The following is a 10,000-nucleotide window of genomic DNA, read 5'->3' as shown; positions in this document are numbered from 1 at the left end:
GGGGGTCTGCCTCCTGGACCCTGACTGGTAGATTCCAAAGAAGAGGGACCTAATAACTGAAGGCTCGACCTCCCATACTACTTTTAGGGACTGTAGGTACGACGAGCAGGTCTGCATGTTGGGAGCTCTTTAAGATACCTGACTCATTGACAATCTGTGCCACTGAAAGAGTCAGAAGAGGCTGTTTCAGTGGATCAGTGTGACACCGACCTGATGCTGATGGTCTTGTTTGCTTTTGTAGACCAGAAAGAGACAACAGTATTAATTTGTGTCTGGATCATAACCAACTAAAACTCCTCACTGGAGCTTTGAAACCAGGGACTGTGGAAGGTGTTCCCCTTTCTCTCCTCCTCTCACCTTGATATTATCCCTAAGTGTGGTTCTGGAGGCTCCAGCGAGAGTTATAATCAGGTTAGATTACAGCTGACAGTCTCTATTTATTGAGCAGGTAATTCCATATATCTTCATAATGCAGTGTTTTCTCTCACAGTGGATAACAGCCCAGGTGTGTTTTTCACCTTTTATAAGAGGCTGATGTTTAAACTGTCATTATAAGAGACCAACACGCCCCAGCTCAGTCTGTGGTTTTTATTCTATATGATGAACTTCTGTCTGGACAAACACTGCTGCGACTACGTCACAGGGATGAAATGTTGTCCTCACAGCTTATCTGAGCTTTTATTCAGATAACATCACATCACACACACATCATGGAGGTCGAGATTATCCTCCTCTCGAAACCTCTTCTCAGCGAATTCCTCAGGTTGAGAGAAATAAACGGAGAGAAGTGAGACTTTCAACATACGGGAACAGGTTTTGGCTGGTGCTGGTGCTGCCCACCTGAGAGTATCCCTCTAAACACGGTCCTGAGATCGAGGATTATTCTAATCTGTTCATAGAAATATAAAGAAGTTAGATATGCTGCTATAGGCTTAGACTGCCAGGGGAACTGATACACTAGGATCAGACACAGCTCATAGTACCCCTCTAGAACACTACGCTCCCAACATGCAGGCCTGCTCATCGCACCTAAAGTCTCTAAAAGTAGTATGGGAGGTTGAGCCTTCAGTTATCAGGCCCCTCTCCTTTGGAATCATCTACCAGTCAGGGTCCGGGAGGCAGACACCCTCTCTACTTTTAAGAGTAGGCTTCAAACTTTCTTTTTTGATAAAGCTTACAGTGAGAGCTGGATCAGGCTTGGACCAGGTCTTAGTTATGCTGCTATAGGCTTAGACTGCTCTCCTCTCTCTGCCTGTCTCTTTTTTTTAACTCTTCCTGTCCCATTAAAGTTACTAACCATAGACCTTTCTGGAGTCCCTGAGCTCCCTTGTCTCGTAGGTTCCTCAAACCCTTTTATAAAGAGCTCATAGTGCCCCTATTACCCCTAGAGAACACTACCCTCCCAGCATGCAGGCCTAATCATCTCACTTTAAGTCTCTAAAAGTAGTATGGGAGGTCGAGCCTTCAGTTATCAGGCCTCTCTCCTTTGGAATCATCTACCATTCAGGGTCTGGGAGGCAGACACCCTCTCTACTTTTAAGAGTAGGCTTCAAACTTTCCTTTTTGATAAAGCTTATAGTGAGAGCTGGATCAGGCTTGGACCAGGTCTTAGTTATGCTGCTATAGGCTTAGACTGCTCTCCTCTCTCTGCCTGTCTCTTTTTTTTAACTCTTCCTGTCCCATTAAAGTTACTAACCATAGACCTTTCTAGAGTCCCTGAGCTCCCTTGTCTCGTAGGTTCCTCTGGATCTCTGCTGCTGTGGACGTGCCAGACTCCAGCTGCTACAACTACTACTATCCGTCTCCCCACTATCATCTCTCTCTCTCTCTCTTCCTCTCCCTCTATCCCTCTCTCCAACACGGTCTCAGCAGATGTGTGTCTAACATGAGTCTGGTCCTGCTGGAGGTTTCTGCCTGTTAAAGGAAGTTTGTCCTTGCCACTGTAACTTGCTAAATGCTGCAAAGTGCTCTGGTCAAATGGCTTTTTCACAGCAGCAGATTTCCTTTAGGACCCCGTCTCTGGTGGAGACACTGATCTCCACAGAGGTGCAAATAAAGGTTTGTGAACTTTGAACAAAGGCTCTCCAGATGTAGGAGGTGGAGGTCAGACAGGGTTTACTGTTAAACTGTCGGGAGGCGGAGGATAACAGAGTGTGTGAGTGTTCCTCCGCAGACACTGGTAGTTTGTTAGAACAGAGCACAGAGACGGGTGGAGTCCTCGGCGTGAACACGGCTCTCAGTCCCCTCCATCAGGTCTTTAAACCTCCAGAGGATCAGATTTCATCTCTCAGCTGGAAGTTAAAGCTCTGTGCGTTTACTCAGCGACCACCACAACTGATCCAGGGTCGGTCACGGCTTCCCTACCTGGCTCCACCCGCCTCTGTGTATTTACTGTGAGCGCTCCAAGTCCCCAAGGCTCTTTCTATTCAGATCCTTTATGGTAATAACAGAACGAACACCACGCTTCAGGAATATTATCCGGTATTATCCTGAGAACGCAGCTAAATCCTTGAAAGTACACGCATTGATGGTGCAGGGAATGTTTTATTATTGTACCTGGTATGGGTGGGACAAAACATGAATACTGCCTCATGTTGTCATCCTGATTTGTGTGATATAATCAACGTATCGCTGGCGTCAGATTTTAATATTCTAATTTTAAAATAAAACAGTTTGACTGATGATGTCACTACTTCATGACACCTCATGGTGGCGCAAATAACATTTCTCCTGCACTTGACATTTGGGAGCATTTCATGCTCTTTAGTCCATGAGATATCGTGACGTGTCATGATATCTATATTTAACGACTCCACATGGTGGCGCTGATATATATATATATTGTCCTCTCGATGTTTCGGCCGTCCCCTGATTTCTGTTTTGTTACGTTGCTCTCCAACGTCTGTTAAATTTAAACCTCTTCACATCCTGTTGGCTTGTTTAATCTAAAGCAATGCAGTATATCCTATAAGAGCATTACATGTTTGTGGCGCTGCCTCGTGAGAACCACATATCTTAAGAGGGCCCACTTATTATGAGCTCAGGAGAACAACTCTGTTTTTATACATACGACATTTTAGCTTCGTGGCAATCCGAAGGAGGTTTCCATACGCTCAAATCCAAACCCACAGCCTGCCTAGTGTCTGAATAAAGACCTTATGTACATACTAAGCCCTTCTTTTCAAGAAACTTCAGGACTCATGCCTGAAAGTTTCCAGTCGCTCGCTCACACATGACCCTCACAGCGTGATAGGTCAGTCCCTCCAGGAAGTTGCGATTTCGCGATCGCATCTATCAACGCAAATTCAACCAATCAGCGCGATTTTTTCGCGGCCCTGCAATTTTTTACAATCACCGCAACTTTCCCGCAAATTTGACCAATTACCTCAATCCCAGCCCCTGCACGTCATCGGTTTTGTCATCAATTTGACTTCCTTGGAACATAAACATAAGTCCTCACTTGATCGGCACTTTTCAACAACAAAACACGCACGGAGAACAGGTGAAAAGAGGGGACTGCAGGCAGGACAAGTCACCATGACAACGTTATTTATAGCTCAGTGTTAGCTTGGTCTCTACCTGCAGCAGGTGTGCTTTATGAACCAGCTCTCCTCACCTCCATGCATCTGTCTCATCTTCATTGAGGATTTTTACCCCAACCGGGGGGACGTCTGTTTACTATTTGATGTTTGACGTTGTTGCCGTGGTTACCGTAAAAAGCTCTGCATCTACAGCTTGATTTAATCCAGTTTGGTGAAACATCAGACACATTTAGTAAGTTTTGATCAACTCCTCGTCATCAAAGATGCAGATTCACTTCAGAGTGCCGTGAACTGACTGCATCAGTCGCTGCGAGGTGCATTCAGGGACCGTCGTAACTGTGCAATACAGTCCTTTCATGGCATTTTTCTGTGAATCAAGAGAATCAAAATACAGTCAGTGGCCACATCAAGAATGCTTTCTAAAAACTACTGTAATTTAGCGTATTTACTTGCCCCTGAGATGTTATTGGGGGAAAAAAGCAAAAAAAAAATAATCACAACTTTCACCGCAATTTTTTCAAAAAGCTGTCGCAAATTCAGGCTTTTGGGGACGCAACAACCACAAAGAAATCCCGCAAAATCCTGGAGGGACTGATAGGTCGAGGGTGGAGGGCAGAAAGCAGGACATGACCTAAAAAGGACGCCACAGATGAGACTGGAGATGGAGGGCAGAGCACAGTCTCATGCTATGATTAGGGATGCACTGATCCCACTTTTTAGGTCCTGATACCGATATTGATACCTGGGCTTTGGTCGCTTTTGCCGATACGGATACTAGCCGATCAGATCCTGGCATTGATTTGACAATCTCTATTCCTTAATGTGAGGATAGAATCATGTTTTGGCAACTTCAGGCTTTTCTGACCTTCCAATCCAATAACCTGTCCGTGTTTTCACACTTTGAATCCATTAATAGAAGGTCTCTTCCTTCTTTGCAGTCGGCTACAGCTGACGTAAACTTCTTCCTTTGGGCTTCCATTATATTTTTCTGTGTGACCGCCATCCGTGGAAACATTAGCGCTGCACATGTTGCAAGTTTCCGGTGGAGTTGTTAGCAAGAGAAGCGTGACATGCAGCTAACCTGCAGAGCCTCTGTAGTTATCCTCCATCATGCTCCACCGGGCAAAAAATGCACAGACCGGCCGGCTCTGATTAAGTAGGAGACGCACATGGCTGTAAACACAGAAAAACATAGAACTGAGATGACTCAGTCCCTCCAGGATTTTGCGGGATTTTTTGTGTGGTTGTTGCGTCCCCAAAAGCCTGAATTTGCGAAAGCTTTTTGAAAAAATTGCGGTGATCTCAGGGGTGAGTAAATATGCTAAATTACAGTTGTTTTTAGAAAACATTCTTGATGTGGCCACTGACTGTATTTTGATTCTCTTGATTCACAGAAAAATGCCATGAAAGGACTGTATTGCACATTTACGACGGTCCCTGAATGCACCTCGCAGCGACTGATGCACAGTCAGTTCACGGCACTCTGAAATGAATCTGCATCTTTGATGACGAGGAGTTGATCAAAACTTACTGAATGTGTCTGATGTTTCACCAAACTGGATTAAATCAAGCTGTAGATGCAGAGCTTTTTACGGTAACCACGGCAACAACGTCAAACATCAAATAGTAAACAGACGTCCCACGGTTGTGTCTTTGTCACTAACGCACACCGGGGGTAAAAATCCTCAATGAAGAGGAGACAGATGCATAGAGGTGAGGAGAGCTGGTTCATAAAGCACACCTGCTGCAGGTAGAGACCAAGCTAACACTGAGCCCCTCAATCTATAAATAATAACGTTGTCATGGTGACTTGTCCTGCCTGCAGTCCCCTCTTTTCACCCGTTCTCTGTGCGTGTTTTGTTGTTGAAAAGTGCCGATCAAGGGAGGACTTATGTTTATGTTCCTAGGAAGTCAAATTGATGACGAAACCGATGACGTGCAGGGGCTGAGATTGAGGTAATTGGTCAAATTTGCGGGAAAGTTGCGGTGATTGTAAAAAATTGCAGGGCCGCAAAAAAATCGCGCTATTTGGTTGAATTTGCGTTGATAGTTGCGATCGCGAAATTGCAACTTCCTGGAGGGACTGATGAATAGATCTGCCGTATGGATCTGCACTATATATCGGCCCTTTGTCACCGATATCCGATACAGGGATCGGATCGGTGCATCCCTAGCTATGATGACAGTTTTTACCTGTCTCTCAATGCTGAATGTCGTCGGGTGTAATGGAGAGTAAAATGGATGCATGAGTTCTTTTTGCTGTGAGGCTTAAAGACTTAGAGCTCCCTCTGCTGACTGGCTACGGTACAGGTCACAAACCCCGCCTCCTTCCTGTTTAACAGAGCCAGCAGTCCGTAACATAAGTAGTTCAGTCAGGACCACTCTCATCTAAATCCTTTATTACGTGCATGCAGTAAGGCTCTGTTCTGGGAGCTCCCTGCCCTTCCATGTGCCTTTGTGGAATGCCAAACCCTGAGGTGGGCAGAGCACACCTCCCTTCTCTTTCATGTGCATACATGGAAAGCCAAGGCAGGGAGAGCAGCAGCAAAGACCCCCGGGTTACAGAACAGAGCGAGCATCAGTCCTGCTTACCCTGATCCAGATCCAGTCTAGAGCGGTAAACTAGTCGTATCAACACCACACACTAGAGCTGGGCGATTAACCGAATTAATTCGATTTTATTTTTTCAATCGATATGAAAAAAATTAAATCTCAACATCGAGTTTAATGTCTCCCTGGCTCTCTACTATTTTGACCCGGTCCACGTAATACACACAGTCACCACACCAGGAGGACTGGCGCTGTATCATAAACAGACTGCGGTCAACATTTGTTTGCGCATGACTGATAGACGAGTAAGAGAAACAAACAAACTCAGGATATACATGAGGGATGTTAGCTTGGTCTCTACCTGCAGCAGGTGTGCTTTATGAACCAGCTCTCCTCACCTCCATGCATCTGTCTCATCTTCATTGAGGATTTTGACCCCCCTGGTGTGCGTTAGTGACAAAGACACAACCGGGGGACGTCTGTTTAATATTTGATGTTTGACGTTGTTGCCGTGGTTACCGTAAAAAGCTCCGTGTCTACAGCTTGATTTAATCCAGTTTGGTGAAACATCAGACACATTTAGTAAGTTTGGATCAACTCCTCGTCATCAAAGATGAAGATGCATTTCAGAGTGACGTGAGCTGACGGTCTGTCCAGTGTGCCTGTCACTGCAGGTGCATTCAGGGACCGTCGTAAAAGAGCAATACAGCCCTTATATTGTGTTTTTGGCATTTTTATTTGAATCAAGAGAATCAAAATATCTTCACAGTGGTCACATCAAGAATGTTTCCTTTTTACTTTTTAGCAGTTAGAGGCTAAATCATTAAACTTAAGATATTACACAAAAGTGTTAAAAGAGTGAAATATTGACTATTTGAACACTTGGTATAACCCTGATGCCGATATCTGATCCACTACATGAATTATTTTAACGAGAGAAAATGATTTGGCAAAAATCAAAGAGTAAAATGTGACTGAAACTAGACTGAGACTAAAAAGGGCTGAAAAGACTAAAATGTGACTAAAACCAACATTTTTGTCTAAAGACTAAATCTAAAATAGCCGCCAAAATGAACACTAGTGCCCATGCAAGTGTTGTTAAAATGACCTCAGCAAAAGTTATATTGCCTATACAGTTATATGCTGATGTTTTGGCATCCAATAAAAAAAACATTCAGTCCCTCCAGGAAGTTGCGATTTCGCGATCGCAACTATCAACGCAAATTCAACCAATCATCGCGATTTTTTCGCGGCCTTGCAATTTTTTACAATCACCGCAACTTTCCCGCAAATTTGACCAATTACCTCAATCTCAGCCCCTGCACGTCATCGGTTTTGTCATCAATTTGACTTCCTTGGAACATAAACATAAGTCCTCACTTGATCGGCACTTTTCAAAAACAAAACACGCACAGAGAACGGGTGAAAAGAGGGGACTGCAGGCAGGACAAGTGACCACGACAACGTTGTTATTTATAGATTGAGGGGCTCAGTGTTAGCTTGGTCTCTACCTGCAGCAGGTGTGCTTTATGAACCAGCTCTCCTCACCTCCATGCATCTGTCTCATCTTCATTGAGGATTTTTACCCCCGGTGTGTGTTAGTGACAAAGACACAACCGGGGGACATCTGTTTACTATTTGATGTTTGACGTTGTTGCCGCTATTACCGTAAAAAGCTCTGCATCTACAGCTTGATTTAATCCAGTTTGGTGAAACATCAGACACATTCAGTAAGTTTTGATCAACTACTTGTCATCAAAGATGCAGATTAATTTCAGAGTGCCGTGAACTGACTGTGCATCAGTCGCTGCGAGGTGCATTCAGGGACCGTCGTAAATGTGCAATACAGTCCTTTCATGGCATTTTTCTGTGAATCAAGAGAATCAAAATACAGTCAGTGGCCACATCAAGAATGCTTTCTAAAAACAACTGTAATTTAGCGTATTTACTTGCCCCTGAGATGTTATTGGGGGACAAAAGCAAAAAAAAATAATCGCAACTTTCACCGCAATTTTTTCAAAAAGCTGTCACAAAATCAGGCTTTTTGGGGCCGCAACAATCACAAAAAAATCCCGCGAAATCCTGGAGGGACGTAACATTTTTTGAATTTTGTTTATTTACACAGAAAAAAACGATTAAAATCGTGAATCGGATTTTAAGCTGAAAAAATCGAGATTTAACTTTTTGGCTATATCGCCCAGCCCTACCACACACTCAAGAATAACTTAGACAACTAATGTGGTCACTCCTGCGCTACCATCAGGGGGGGATCTGTTCCCTAAATCTGTATTAAAGTCATCGCAAGTGTGTCCAGCACTACGTAGAGTCGGTAAAGGATTCGGAAATATCGTCCATTTTTGCAAAAACAACAATTTTGAGATTTGCATTGAAGGTGATAAATAACTTGTCAGACCGATCATCTGTTAGAAACCACAGTTAGCTGCTCTTACTCTGTTTGTTTGTGTCCTGGAACAGGTAGAGCGCTTCCCTCTGCTCTTCACTTTCCCAGCACATGTTTTTATAATCAGAGCGAGCTCATCTGAGCGCGGGGAGCGACTCAGACGGGCAGGAGAAGAGAGAAAAGAGGCATTTCCTCGGCAGCAGCGGAGAATGTGAATGTTTGTCGCAGCTGGAGGGAAAAGCAGCGGAGGAATACATGAGGCTGCCGTAAATCTGCCATCTGTCTTTTGTTTCCTCAAACAAAGAAAAGTATGCGTCTCCTTCCCCCAGTGACGTCTCAAAGTGCCCCCAAATTCAAAGATGCAGTTATACAAAAAGGGGGAGTAGATTTCCTGGATGTTGTGCTGTTTGGTTCACATTTCAAGGTTGTGTTTTTACTGCTTAAAGACCTCTTAAGTGGAAAAAAAACAACAGTAAAATCCCCCCAGCTCATAATCTGAACCCTAATCTGAGTTTATAATCTGAAAAACCAAATATATTTAGAGTCCCCCTAAACACTGAACTTCCACTTCTACTGAACCACATCACTCTTCTTACATATGTCTGTGTCTAATTGATTAAAGGCACAGTAAGGAGTTTTTATGTGCTGATTCTGGCGCCCCCTTTGGATAAAGTCGGTAGTGTTTTTCTGGGATGAAGACTACATTACCCATGAGCACCGTCACCGGCTAAATTGATGAGTACAGATCTTTTTAAACTACTTTTCTTTTATCAGGATGCTGATGATGTGATGAAGTCATATGTTGATTTGTAGCTTTGTCAGATTGTTAACGTTAACGTAACAATGGCTAAACTTTGTAACTGTTAGCTAGCTTACAAAAAGCAAGCAGACGTACCGGTTTAACGTTACCTGGTGTCATGATGTGAACTCTGGTGTCCGGATAAAATATCTGAATAACTTAAATAAGCACACGGTTTAACTCTTGAGTTCTCAAAGAGCAGTGAAGCATTCCATCCCGTTCATAGCTATTTAGCTCTTTTAGCTAGCAAAGTCCTGGTTGTAGAGTTTCTCCGTCTGAAACTTCAACACTTCTACTGAACCACATCACTCTTCTTACATATGTCTGTGTCTAATTGATTAAAGGCACAGTAAGGAGTTTTTATGTGCTGATTCTGGCGCCCCCTTTGGATAAAGTCGGTAGTGTTTTTCTGGGATGAAGACTACATTACCCATGAGCACCGTCACCGGCTAAATTGATGAGTACAGATCTTTTTAAACTACTTTTCTTTTATCAGGATGCTGATGATGTGATGAGGTCATGTGTTGATTTGTAGCTTTGTCAGATTGTTAACGTTAACGTAACAATGGCTAAACTTTGTTATCGTTAGCTAGCTTACAAAAAGCAAGCAGACGTACCGGTTTAACGTTACCTGGTGTCATGATGTGAACTCTGGTGTCCGGATAAAATATCTGAATAACTTAAATAAGCACACGGTTTAACTCTTTA

General features: G+C 43.6%; 1 protein-coding gene across 1 annotated transcript in view; it reads right to left on the bottom strand.

Annotated features, from left to right (window-relative positions):
• LOC117818850 (kazal-type serine protease inhibitor domain-containing protein 1-like) overlaps nucleotides 1-10,000 on the bottom strand; it is a 17,035-nt gene that overhangs the window by 3,015 nt on the left and 4,020 nt on the right. The gene's annotated exons all lie outside the window — the stretch shown is intronic.

The sequence above is a fragment of the Notolabrus celidotus genome, chromosome 9 (assembly GCF_009762535.1).
Source record: "Notolabrus celidotus isolate fNotCel1 chromosome 9, fNotCel1.pri, whole genome shotgun sequence".
NCBI classification, from domain to species: Eukaryota; Metazoa; Chordata; class Actinopteri; order Labriformes; family Labridae; genus Notolabrus; species Notolabrus celidotus.
The sequence above is the reverse complement of the archived record's forward strand: the minus strand, read 5'-3'. Positions and strand labels throughout refer to the sequence as shown.